This window comes from Rhipicephalus sanguineus, chromosome 4 (assembly GCF_013339695.2).
Source record: "Rhipicephalus sanguineus isolate Rsan-2018 chromosome 4, BIME_Rsan_1.4, whole genome shotgun sequence".
NCBI lineage: Eukaryota > Metazoa > Arthropoda > Arachnida > Ixodida > Ixodidae > Rhipicephalus > Rhipicephalus sanguineus.
The window spans coordinates 132,076,161-132,090,598 of NC_051179.1; positions in this window are offsets into that span (position 1 = coordinate 132,076,161).

Consider the following 14,438-nt stretch of genomic DNA (forward strand, 5'->3'; position numbering starts at 1 on the left):
TTTGTAATATTACCATGAAGTTTAAGAAAGCAGCCACATGTAACCGTCTTCACGACCATTGCATCTGCAAACTTCACAGTCTTCAGTTGGCGTCGTAAATACGAGGAGTACGAAGAACCTGCTATGACTTTATAGTCAGGCACAAACTTAGAAGGCAGCGGCATTTCCCCAAAGGCGGATGCACACGAGCCTCCACCTATAGGCGCGTACTTCGGGTGACGTCATGAGCCGGACGGCCGGTGACGCCGCCGACGCAGGGCTATTCTGAAGTCGCGGAGGCAATTGGCTGCTGCGCCTTGGTCATCTGGGCGAGGCCTCTCCTGTCTTTAAAGTTGTACCCGACTATAGTACCTTAAATTATCACTTATTAAACAAAAACATGCGGCTTGACAAAGCAAGGTAGATCGCGAAGTCTCAGGATAAGCCGGGTGATAATTATTTGCTGTAGAGCGCTCTAATATGAAGTCTTTCTAAGAAGAAGTGATGTTCAGTCGAATAATCTTAAGGGAAACCACATTGGGCTGGTTGTGTATAGTTATAAGATTCTAAATGACTAGGAATTTATATCAATAGTGTCGTTCTTGCCCTGCTACTTTTCCCAGCTTGGGTGGGGGGTGGACGGAATCCTCCGCTCCGGTTCCTCAAGTAAACAGCCTACGTAAACTGTGTAAGCTGAAATTTTCTTGAAAAATGTGGACGATTAAAACATTAAACTACCCCGCCATGGTTTCCTTCCGTATATTTCGTTAGCTGTTAATGATTGCGAAAAGTTTCGGGATTATGCTCAGAGCACCTGCTCGTAAAACGACGCAACAACATGACGCGTAAGTGAACCACCGCGTAATTACCACTTACGCATGATGCGTAAAATAATTCATTCTAAAAAGAGACAGGGCGTGCAAACACGGACACAAGAAAGAGATCAGGACACCACAAACGCCGACTAACAACTGAAGAGACGCACAACGGCTGAAAAGAAAAATATGCACGAAAAACTTATCTGCGCATGCCATGCAAACCGGCGAACCTATATCTATCAATCCGGCAACGCGTGGCGGTCTACGGGAAGATAACTGTTAAGGCATTTGATTTCATCTTTATGCAAGTTAATCGACGCTTTGACTCACGCATGCGCTACCACTTTCTCCGATATGCCATGCTTCAATCAGGCGCGTTTCTTCATTTCTATGACGGTACACACTGCGCATTCATCGCATTTGGCGGGACTTACAATCTCGACAATGTAAAGGATAGATTAGAAGGTGAGCTCCGGTTTAGCGATCTCTTATGTTCAACAATCTCTGGTTAATGCATCGGCCCGTTTGTCCTATGTAGAAGCGGCCGCAGCTGAAAGGGACCTTATACACCACACTCGTACGGAAAGATAGATAGATAGATAGATAGATAGGTTCGCCGTTGCATGGGCAGCGCAGATAGTTTTCGTGCCTTCTTTCTTTTCAGCCGTGGCGTCTCTTCAGTTGTTAGTCGGCGTTGTGGTGTCCTGACTCTTTTGTGTCCGTGTTTGCACGCCCTGTCTCTTTTAGAATGAATACGTACCAACTAGCTCAGCTCTCTGTTCTTCTAAGCGTAAAATAAATAAACAATGAACTGTTTCAATATGGGTATTGTTTTTCATTAGTTCTTCGCCATTCGTCAAAAAATTCGAACGCCATAAAAACCTGCTTGTTTACGCTCACAAGGCTGTAAAACTCGCGGCGTTAAAATGAAGTTGCACAAATAAGCCGCACATTACTGTGCAAAGAAAAAACTCATTTTTTAAATAGCCAGACAGTGTCTCTATCAACGTAATTAGAAGGCTGCCCGCCAATCACATTGGCAGCGGCTGCTTATAGCAGCGGCGAGATGGATTCGTATGTGTATTATAGATACTTTCAGGTTAGTATGACGATGTTGAGCGGTTTTCGCGCGTGTACAATCTCTGTGAACTAATCGTTGCTGACAAAGAGGTAGAGAGAGAAATGAAACATTGGAACAGACACAGTCTTTGCAGGTGGGCAGCCCTGCAATGTGCTCGAGTCTACTGCCTTGTTAAAGCGCCACAATCGCTGCAGGCTACGTATATAGCAAATGAAGCAGGCGAATCGGGACTAAATTGGGAATGTATTTTAGCTGTTGTGGCTAGGCACAACTAAAATACTGAACACTTCCTGCACACTCAACTCACAGCGGCTTCGATATGGAGCAGTGGCGATGCTATCGTTTCAAAAGAAAAAAAAACTGAATTTCCTGAAAAGGGAGAGCGTTTGATGGACTAAAAACGTTTCCTGGTTCCCGCCCATATTTGCGTCGCCGATAACTTCAATTTGAGGCCAGGCAGAAACACAATAAAATCATGAACAGATTGTTGTAATGTTGCTGCTGAGCGACAGCTCCTCTGCAATGCTCGAGCGCAAGGTGCGCAAGCGTGGAATGGGCAGGCCGCACCGCAGGTAGCCTACAGTGCGTAGTCAGGACACACGGAGGACAGTCGTCATAGCAGAACGTAGGACAAATTTTATTACAAAATTACGTTATTCCTGCGTTCAGTAAAACTTTGCTGACTTGTTAGTTTCCAGTCTGCAGCCGACATAAGCACTGTCGAAAGTGGGAGGGCGCCGCCCCCTAACATTCTCAGTGGAAGGGCTAGAGCCCCCTTGCCCCCCCCCCCCCCCAGTAGATACGCTATGTATAGCACTGTACACTTCAATACAAAGCGCGTATTTGAGGCGTCTCTTTCCACAAACAATATCCAGCATCGGGCTCACATTTTTTTTCACCAAACTCTGCGTTGCTATTCCTGTTAGCGTTTACCAACCTCAGCAAAATGGCGCGCTATGGGGCGTATTCCTGTCCCGAAACAATAACCATCAATCTCGCGTGTCATTCCTTGCATTATCGCCGGGCGCGCGGTACTTCCAGGTCACTAATGGCGTGCATTTATTAAAAAGCATTTTGATATGCAAGAGCGAGCGCTGAGTTCAAGAAAGGAAGCGCAAAACTAGCCAGATGACGGTTATTGGTGAGGGGCAGAAGACTCCACAAAGGGTGCGGACAGTTTTAGAGTGCAAGAAACACATGGGCATGGGTGTTGGCGGTATTATGCTAGTTAAAGAGTGGCGACTATTACCGAAAATGATATGAAAAGACAGCCTAGGGAGCAGAAGCAAGATTGGAGGGGCGGACTAACATCCGCCGTGATGACTGCAATACGTCATCGCGAAGCAATAGCGTCCGTAATCTGGAAAACTTTTCCAGAACGTACGGACTAACTCATGCTTGCAATAGAACATTCCCAAGCTTAATTTCGGCGAAGCTAGGTGCGTGACACTCCCGCGTTAAAGACGAAGCATAAATGGTGGTGTGTGTTCAACGGGTCGTATCTCTTTGCCCTCCAGTGACCCATGCCGGCGACTTTAGACTAATAAATGTTTATTGATGCTTATTGGTAGTATGGCATGACTGAATTTGTGAAGATGAGGACAGCGTAGTCAAAGGCACCGAATAGGTGTGCTATAGAGGTTGTCTGAACAGGAAAAACTCAGAGGGTCCCTTATGCAATGCTAAGACGACTCGAAGGCGAAAGCCATTTTCTTGTTCTTTTTCTTCCGGTCGACTGCTGATCCTCCCTCCACCGTAACATTCAAAAGCTTTCCGAGTTCAACGTGCTTTTGCACTGCCTCCCGGATCAGAGGCGTTACAAGCTTTCTGCTCCGACATGGTCTTGCAGAGCCTCCGTGATCGGCCCGCCTTTAATCAAGTGACGATGCCCTTCGATGTCGCCACTACGATGTGTCAAATTCTGGCGATATGTGACGTCATGCTGACGTCATGTGGCTTTTGGTACGCCGACTCACACACACACACACACACACCAACACACACACACACACACACACACACCCACACACACACACACACATTCACTTGAGTATCACGTGACTCTGAACCCACTTTTATTACTTTTTTGCATCCTTCAACGCCAACGCCGGTCTCGCGAAGTATCGAGAGATATGCCAAATCTCGAAGACGCCGACGGTCAGTTTTCGCGTGATGAGGCATCTAAGGCTTTCGCAGGGCCTCATACCGGTTAGCTGATATTTCGATGGGTGTATTCGTCAAAGGCGCATATGTTTGAAAGGGTTGGTCTTGGCGCCTTTGACAAGATAGGCTCACCTACGAAAACATCGGCTAGCCTGCCTTATGCCCTTATTCCTCCCCTGCACCTCAGATTTCTCACTATGATCAGTGCGCACTTCAAATAAATGGGCAGTACACATCATTCTGTAGTGATCGTGTCTACAAAACATGAGTGCTGCTTCGCAGAAGGGCGGCCAAAGTTTGATACAGAAGGTCATGCCTTTCTGAGGGAACCGGGCGGCCGGGCTTTTGCGAATGTGAGCCACGGACTGCAGCGCAGTGATCGAGTCACTGACTATGACACGCAACTTCAGTTAACCCTCTAATCTGAGACGCTCAGTGACGCCACTAAACGTTGCCGCAATGAAAAATAGCGATAAAAACACGCGGGACCCATCACGTGAATATTACAACGTACTGAGGCTACAGTGTCCACAAAAAGCGGAAAAAAAAAAAAACCAACTTCGCTTGCGGACTCTTGCCGAGGCAAAGACACAGAGTGCCCGAGTTGTCGGTGGTGCTGATCTTCTGGAAATGCGGTAACAGGACAGTTAGCATCTTGCAACTCTTCCTATAATTAACTGATTTACAAAAAAAATCATCTTAAAATCGTCGCTAGATGCATCTTCAACTTTAGGTGTAATCGAAACAATGTCTTGCAAAGAACACGCACTTTTTTCACGGCAAACAAGCATTCATCACAGAGAACAAGAAGACATGCGTTTCGAGACTCTTGCGGTTGCCTTGTTTACATAGCAACAGAAAGCTTCAAAACGTAACAAAAGTTTTCAATGGATTTCGTGAAGGGCCTGTTAACGTACGTTGTCACGTAAAGAAACACGGTTTTGTTTTCGTTTTTTTTCCTGCTTTAAACAGGCCGCAATAGCTTGGTTTCAATCCATGATTTCGCACAAATCTGCTGACTAGCAGATATCCATTGAGGCATTGAGGTGGATTTGTCAGTTTCTTCGATTTCATTTCATTTTCAGAAAACTGAGAAGAAGGCGAGGGCGGGCTGTAATTTTGTACTCTGTGCGGAACATAAGTTTATTTAGGGCGTATTTTATTATGAGTTTGAGAAAGAAAGCCACACGGTTTCAAACTATCGCGCCTAATTAAAATAATTCACGAAAGCTACTGAATATTAATCAGTATTCAAATAAATTGTGCCTTAGTTCTGTCGCTTATTGAACACGAAAAAAGCGAAGTCTAGCGACTGTACCACACGGCTTGGCGCTTTCACCCAGTTGTGCAATATAATAAGTTTGTAAACTGACGCCAACGAAAATAAGGGAAGCAAGTCTGAGTATGCACAGTCCGAAACGCACGACCATCATCATAATTTAAGATGGTATTATTCTCAAAATTAGCTTCTATGATTCAAAAATGGCAGCGACAAAAGGCGTGCTTGCCAACTTAAAAAGGAACCAGGGAGGCCAACGGCAGTACGATCGGACGAAAAATATTGAAGAAACTCGGAAAATATTCAAAGAAAATGAGAGGAAGGGCAGGACGCCTTTTCCAGATTCCGTCGTCTTGAAGAAGGACCGAGCCACTTCGCAACAAACTAGTGCTGATTCACAGTTGAGCGCGCGCGCCGCTCCGTCGCATGCGTTGCGGTTATCAGTCGGCGATTGGCGGTTCGCGCGCGGTGGTGAAAGCCGATATTGTCGTCTGTCTTTGTGTCGCTACTCTGTCGGAGTCATAGCGGGAATTACGAATCTTTAAGGTCCGTACGCCACGTGGTGCCAAAAACCGAGAACTGATAGCGATGTCCGGAATTGCTGGGTATGTATACGAAAATTGGTATGGCATAACATGAGTGTATGACGAACATAAATGACAGGTCATAACACGCAAACCATGCCATTTATGTATTGAACGGCATGATTTACATGCCGCGCCCTTGGTGCTCGTGCAACTGTTCTGGCTGGCAACTGTTCTGGCCAGCCCCTGGGAAGAGAAGAACGAAGTTAATCGGTGTGCGCGCGCTTTTTGGGTGTCGGCCTTTTTCTGAGTAAACGTCCCTGTTTTGTTTCTTCACCCTGGTGTTATACCATCTATCAGTTAGCCTGGTGACATTTTCTGGTGGAGGTGGGGTACGGTAGATGATACGGTCTCCAGAGCGTACCTCAGACGCAAGCCCGCCGAGTAGTTCGACCGAGCTTACCCCTGTGCACGTACGTACCAGTCGTCGCCTCCAGGGCCTCCAGCCACAGCACGGTTTGCTACCTCAACGCACGAGAAATATGAATCAAACACCTCTTAACGCTACCGTGCAAGCACCAGCGCAGCTTGTCGTCAACCAAACCAGGACGCCGAAGACATTTCACGGAGCTGCTTTTGAAGATGCCGACGACTGGCTTGAGCACTTCGACCGGGTTGCCATCATCAACGACTGGACCCAAGAGCGTAAGCTACGCTATGTGTATTGCGTTCTCGAAGATTCCGCAAAAACATGGTTTGAGAACCACGAGGCAACGCTAACGTCGTGGGATGAGTTTCGTCGGCAGTTCCTCAGCGCCTTTGCCAGAGCAGACAGGAAGGAGAGAGCTGAGTGTGCGATGGAGGCCAGAGTTCAAGGCCCAAACGAAAGGGTGACAACATACATAGAGGACATGGATCGGCTTTTCAGGCGTGCGGACCCCTCTATGACTGAAGCAAAGAAAGTTCGTCACCTAATGCGGGGTGTCAAAGAAGAAATTTTTGCCGGCCTCATTCGAAACCCGCCTGCGACACTTGCGGAGTTCCACGATGAAGCCACTGCTATGGAGAGGGCCCTTCAACAGCGCGCCAGACAGTATAACCGCGATGTCGTACAATCAAGCGAGGTCACTTCGGTCACTCTCGGCAATGACATCAACGCCTTGCGAGAGCTCATCAGGACTGTCATCAAGGAGGAGCTACAAAAGATGCAGATGACTGCTCCAACCGTAGGGCAGCTCTCCGTTGCGGAGATGGTTCGCGCCGAGGTACGTCACGCTGTCCACGCTCCCCAACACTACGAGGTGCCACAACAACGGCAGTGCGTCGAGATGAGCTACGCGGAAGCAGTGCGACGTCCTCCACAGTGCAGTACCCGCGTGGTGCACCCCGTCCAGCAAATGGAAGTCGGCTTCAGTGCTCGCAACCGCCGTTCATCGCCGAAGCAAGATCAAGGAAGAGCGATGTCTGGCGCACACCGGACCACCGTCCCCTTTGTTTTCATTGTGGCGAAGCCGGGCACATCTACAGAACGTGCCCTTACCGCCGTGTGGGTCTCCGTGGATTCTCGCCGAATGCCCCTCGTCCACGACCTGGTGAGCGACCACTGGAAATCGAGAACTTCATCTCCAATCGTCGCAATGTCGAGAATCGATGGCATGAACCCCGTTCATCGTCTCCTGCTCGTTATAGGTCCCCAAGCCCAGCCTTTTCACGCGGCGTCGAGACGCCGCTCGCCCAGTCCTGCAGGTCGGGAAAACTGAGTTCAGCGACCTCCGGAGGTGAGGCCGCTGACGCTGACTGCACAGAAGATCCTCCATTACGACGACATCGCCGACAGAAAAGAGACACACAGATGCAGCCAGATTCGATACCAAAAGTAGTAACCTCCAACATTACTGTAACCGTGGACGACGAAGAAGTAACGGCGCTAATCGATACTGGGGCAGATACTTCAGTTATGAGCATGGAGCTTGCCTGCAAGCTGAAGAAGGTTTCTACCCAGTGGACTGGGTCACAGATTCGGACGGCAGGAGGCCATCTTCTAACTCCGGCTGGAAGATGCACAGCACGAGTAAGCATTCGTGGGTTTACGTATCTAGGAGATTTTATATACTGCCGAATTGCTCAAGGGACCTAATTCTCGGGATGGACTTCCTGCAGGCTAACGGAGCCGTGATTAACTTGCAAGAGTCGCAGGTAACGTTTTCCACGGCGTGCGCCTTAGCGGGTAGCACTGACGGCATGTCAATGCCTTGAGGGTTGTCGACGACAACGTCACGTTACCGCCGAAGAGTAGCGTATTGACCCTGGTAACCTGCGACGTATTCGACGATTTTGACAACTATGAAGGCATTGCCGAGGCAAATATTCCCCTGTTGCTCAAACGGAACATCTGCATAGCCCGAGGCCTTGTTCGGCTACAGAATAAATGCTCTCAAGTTCTGCTGACCAACTTCAGTAATGAATTTCAGCACGTCCCTCAAGGCACCGCTGTCGCCTTTCTCAGCGATATCGCCGACTTCTCTGACATTGGAACGTTAGAGTTGACTTCATCGGATGCAACAATTCGTGCTAACCTAGGCAACCGCATTCACGTTAATGCTGGCTTGTCAGATGCGCAAAAGGAGAGCCTGCTAAGCCTTGTGACAGAATTCTCCGGTTGCTTCTCCACAGCATCGAAAGTTCACGCACTTCCGTGACCAAACACCGTATTGTTACGGAGGAGTCGGCGCGGCCTCTTCGCCAGCATCCATACCGCGTGTCCCCAAAGGAGAGGGAGGCGATTAAGCGTCAAGTGCAGGAAATGTTGAATGATGACGTCATTCAACCGTCGACAAGTCCGTGGGCGTCGCCTGTGGTACTAGTAAAGAAAAAAGACAACACACTTCGCTTCTGCGTTGACTACCGCCGACTTAACAGAGTCACCAAACGCGATGTTTATCCCCTGCCGCGGATTGATGACGCCTTAGACCGTCTACGCCACGCTCAGTTCTTTACATCATTAGACCTCAAGTCAGGGTACTGGCAAATTGAGGTTGACGAGGGCGACCGTGAGAAAACCGCGTTCGTGACTCCCGACGGGCTGTACGAATTTAAAGTACTGCCTTTCGGTCTCTGTTCCGGTCCCGCCACATTTCAAAGAATGATGGACACTGTACTCGCTGGTCTAAAGTGGCAGACGTGTCTTGTATACCTGGACGACGTCGTTGTGTTCTCAAGCACGTTCGACGAACATCTCACACGGCTAAAAAGCGTACTCACAGCAATACGCAAGGCAAACCTTACTATCAAGCCCGAAAAGTGCTACTTCGGCTACCAGGAACTCAAGTTTCTAGGCCACGTGGTGAGCCCTGACGGTGTTCGACCAGACCAGACAAGCTGACTGCTGTTGCCGAGTTTCCTCGTCCTGAAGACAAGAAGGCTGTTCAGCGGTTCCTTGGCCTCTGCGCCTACTACCGTCGTTTCGTTGAAGGATTCTCCAAAATTGCGGAACCTCTTACGAGACTAACGCGACAAGATGTACCCTTCGTGTGGACGGAAGAGCAACAACAGGCCTTCGTACAGCTACGCAAGCGACTTCAAACAGCTCCAGTGCTGGCACATTTTGACGACACTGCGGAAACTGAGATTCACACGGACGCCAGCAACGTAGGACTCGGAGCCATTCTAGTTCAATGGCAGGACGGCACAGAACGTGTGATCGCTTACGCGAGCCGCAGTCTCACAAAAGCAGAGGCTAACTACTCCACCACCGAAAAAGAGTGCTTAGCAGTCGTTTGGGCCATCAGCAAGTTTCGACCCTATCTGTACGGTCGGCCATTTCGAGCGGTCAGTGATCACCATTCGCTTTGTTGGCTTGCCAATCTCCGAGATCCATCAGGACGTCTCGCTCGTTGGAGCCTTCGTCTTCAAGAGTACGACATAACTGTTGTCTACCGCTCCGGACATAAGCATACCGATGCTGACTGCCTATCGCGTGCCCCTATTCCCTTGACATCATCTGACATGGAAGAAGGTCTGCCGTTTCTTGGCTTCGTCGACGTGGTGCGGATGGCTGAGCATCAACGTGAGGACACTGAGCTGCTCCCTATCATCCGCTATCTTCAGGGAGCTGACGTTGTCGTCCCACGCCCGCTCTCAGAGACTGCCTCTTATTGCTTGCGAAACAATGTTCTCTACAAGAGAAATTTCGAGAACAGCCAGGAAACTTTTCTGCTCGTCGTTCCGACGGCACTACGTGGGGAAGTTTTGCAGGCTTGCCACGAACCCCTCTTCCGGTCACTTGGGCTTTGCGAGGACGTTAGCGCGCATACGCCAAAAATACTTCTGGCCACAGCTATATTCGTCAGTTCAGCGCTATGTCAGGACCTGTCGTGACTGTCAGCGGCGGAAAGTTCCACCCGTCAAGCCTGCTGGCTTCCTCCAGCCTTTGGATCCGCCTCCAGCGCCGTTCCAACAAGTGGGAATGGATCTTTCGGTCCATTTCCTACGTCATCCTCAGAAAACAAATGGATAATCGTCGCAACCGACTATCTAACTCGCTATGCGGAGACAAAAGCTGTGCCCAGGGCAACTGCTGTCGAAGTCGCCAGCTTCTTCGTCCACGACATCGTGTTGCGTCATGGTGCACCTGCTGTTCTCATCACTGATCGCGGTGCAGCGTTTACTGCGGAGTTATTACAACAGGTCGCAATGCTACCGCACACCAACCATCGGAAGACCACAGCCTACCATCCCCAAACCAACGGTTTGTACTGAGCGGTTAAACAGAACACTGGCCGACATGCTGTCTATGTACTGGATGTGGAGCATAAAACGTGGGATGAAATTTTGCCGTATGGTGACGTTTGTTAGAAGAACTTCTTGTTGGGCGAGTTGGTGCAGGACTTATTGTAGGGTATGTGCGCAAAGCTCGGACGAACACAGGAAAAAACGATGTAGACAGAAGGAGCGAAACGATCAACTGATTTATTCTGTTCTTGAAATAGCTTATATAAGCTTCTTCAACGTCACAAGAAAAGTGGATAGGAGAGAAGCAAAGAAATCATGCCCACCTCATGTCAAGCAAACCTACGCAAGAAATTGCCTTCTGCCGTATATAGGTTAACCGAAGTATCGCTTACGCACTCATCTCCTTCTCTTTAATGATAAAGCTTCCACCAGTTCCCGCCCCAATCTGTTCCTACTCCTTCCTAAAATCTTTATCTTTTTAAGCAAAGGCTCGCATCCTAAGCATGTGCCGCATGAGCGGGCAGGTGCTCTCCATCTCATTTCGAACCGACAAGGCATGCTCCTTGGCGCGCTCATTTATGCACGCCCCGTTGTCCCACGTAGGACTTTCCACATTGAGGGGTATTTCAACCCACTTTCGTGGCACATTTGACAAAGCTTTCAGCATGCTTGATTCCGCAACCATGCGTAGGGATTCCTTTCCGCCAATCCTTGAACATAATCCGGCAAGCTTTTGGGGTGCTGAAAACACCATAGCGACGCCATGCCGATTTGCCACTGTTTTATGTTATGGCCGACCTTGTGCATATACGGCACAAAGGCGTTCTTTTTCGGTGGCACTCTGTGCTGCCTCCACGTCTTCCATCATGTTTTGATCTTCTTAGAAGATTGTCAGCCACTGCTGTGAGTACCTCACAAGGGACCCGGCCGCTAGAAGCCTGCCACTTGATTATTGAAACTTCATGCATGGTATGCGGACACGATTAGTTAGAGCAGGAATGAAGGCACGAACTTGCAATCGCCCTCTTACAATCTTGATTGCGCAGAATCAAAGGGCATAAGCGGTTTCTGCGCTCGCGGTGCAATATTTCCAGCAAATATGGCGTCTTCCGATTTGTAAAAGTACCATCTAAAATTGTAATGAACCATCGGAAGGGATCTCGTGTGTAAATTTCAAACTTTCCCATGAAGCCTGAAAAGTTACAATACTGCTGACTGAATCCGTGTAAGTCCGGGCGCTCTGTCGTGATAAAAGTATCAAAAAATCGTCGACGTATCTAAAGGTGTTAAGAACCCCTTCATTTGAAAATGCAAAGCCCTAGTGAGCGGTCAATCGCGGCTAAAAATATGTCACAAAGGACCGGGGCAACACAAGATCCTATACAAATTCCTTTGCGTTGGATATAGAAATCATCATTAAAAGAAATAAAGGTGGATTTTAAGTAAAACTCTAGCAAGGACATGAAACTGTCTACTGACACTCCAGCAGTGTCTGAAATCCAATACACATTAGTTTCAATGCAGTTTCTGACGGCCACAAAAAGTTCACCATGAGGCACCGAATAAAACAAGTCCTCCACATCTATGGAAAGGCATATCTACATGTACATTGGAATTCAGAAACCAACTAGTTCTGGAGTTCTTTGTAGCGAATGGGTCATCAACATGCAGGGCACTCAAATGCTTCTGCAGAAAGTGGCTAATTAGGCACTGCCAGACCCCTTCTCGCTGACAATCGTTCTAAATGGAACCGAGTCCTTGTGGTCTTTGCAGTAAAGAAAACGGTCAGATCTTTCTTTCTACACCCTGTGATTGAACTTGCAAGCTACTAAGTTCTAGGTTTGCACAATGCAGCTGCCCTGCCTTTCACCCTCGTTGCGCCAGGCCTGACACGCACAAAATTCTTGGCGATGGCTTCATCGGCTTCTTGTTAAAATCATCCTCTCTTAACACTACAAAGCCTCCATTCTTGTCAGCCTGGATCAACCGCAGACTGTTCTGCTTGAAGAAAGTAACGACACTTCAGTTGGATCCTTGGCTTTCTTTGTGGTCTTTGGGTTCACGGCTTTGTTAAGGGTTTCCACGCCTTCTAGAAGGCATCTTTCACGCCCCTCTTGGTCGACCTGGCTTGAGATACTGCGGTTAAACGCCAGCAGGTCTTGCGCAGGCACTGAAGGCTCGTAACTGAACTTCGGTCCTTTGCTGATAGTGCAGGCAACTTCTTCAGGCAAAACCACATCTCCCAGAACTACAAAGCCTTTTTGCCCATTGTTCTTGCGTGTTCCTCTACTACAGCCAAGGACTTGTTGAAGGCACCTGGCCCACCAAAATTCAGTCATCTGTGCAGCAAGTCTTCTAGTAGCTCGTAGGTTGATTTCGGCTTCCCAGACCGGTCTCGACGCATAGCAGATCATCCGCAATAGATCTTGTTACCTACGCACCTCGGTTCTGCTGTCTATGTACGTGGATGTGGAGCATAAAACGTGGGATGAAATTTTGCCGTATGTGACGTTGCTTATAATACAGCTGTGCAAGAGACCACCGAGCTTACACCATTCGAGCTTGTTTACGGACGTCGCGTCACAACACCGTTAGACGCTATGCTCCCCGTAGAACACGACACCAGCAGAAATGACAGCGTTGACGACTTCATTTAGAAGCCGAGGAGCCCGCCAGCTTGCTCGGAACCGCATTCGCACGCAGCAGGATACCGACGCTCGCCGTTACAACGTGGGCCGACGGAACGTCCACTACCAACCGGGTGACTACGTGTGGGTGTGGACACCTATCCGACATCGTGGGCTCTCGGAGAAATTGTTACGACGCTATTTTGGCCCTTACGAAGTTGTGCGCTGCCTCAGTGATGTCAATTACGAGGTGGTATCCCAAAGCTCTGACGCGAGTTTGAGCCGACGACGTGCACGCGCTGAGGTTGTCCACGTCGTACGGGATGAAGCCGTACCACTCCCGCGAGTGATAACCGACACTTCGCAACCCCTTCGAATATTGCACTATGTTACCTTGTTTTTTTTTCTCCTTCACGCAACCACCTTTCTCCGTAGTGCTCTTGCACCCGAACCCCTCGACCGGGACGGTCGTTCTTGAGAGGGGGGAATTGACGCTAGGTAGGCTGTCAACTGTTCTGGCCAGCCCCTGGGAAGAGAAGAACGAAGTTAATCGGTGTGCGCGCGCTTTTTGGGTGTCGGCCTTTTTCTGGAGTAAACGTCCCTGTTTTGTTTCTTCACCCTGTGTGTTATACCATCTATCAGTTAGCCTGGTGACAATATATACCAAAATTGGTATGACGTGACAAGACTGTATGACGAACATAAGTGACAGGTCTTACTCAACCTGCAAATCATGACACGCATGCCATGTACAGCATGATTTACATGTTATCGCCTCGGGCCGCACGCGCCTGTTTAAATGAACGAATATATACCGAAAATGATATTACAATAGATTTCTGCATAACGAACATTATTGCTAGGCGGTAAAACGAAAACCATGACATGCACGTCACGTTCAGCATGACCCACCTGCCAAGCTCATGGTGCGCTCGCCGCCGTTCCGCTAGTTTGACATGTACGAAATTTGGTATGGCGTGAAGTGACTGTATTACGAACGTAAATGGCAGGTGGTAACCTGAAAATCATGGCATGCATGTCATGTACGGCATGATTGACATGCCCCGCTTATGGTGCGCTCGCGGCCGGTTCTCTAGCGTGATATTCATCAAAATTTACATTGCCCGACATGACTCTATGTCGAACACAAATGAAAGGTGGTAAAATGAAACTCATCGCGAGCATGTCATGTATAGTATGACTTACATGGCAAGTTCATGGTGCGCTCGCGGCCTG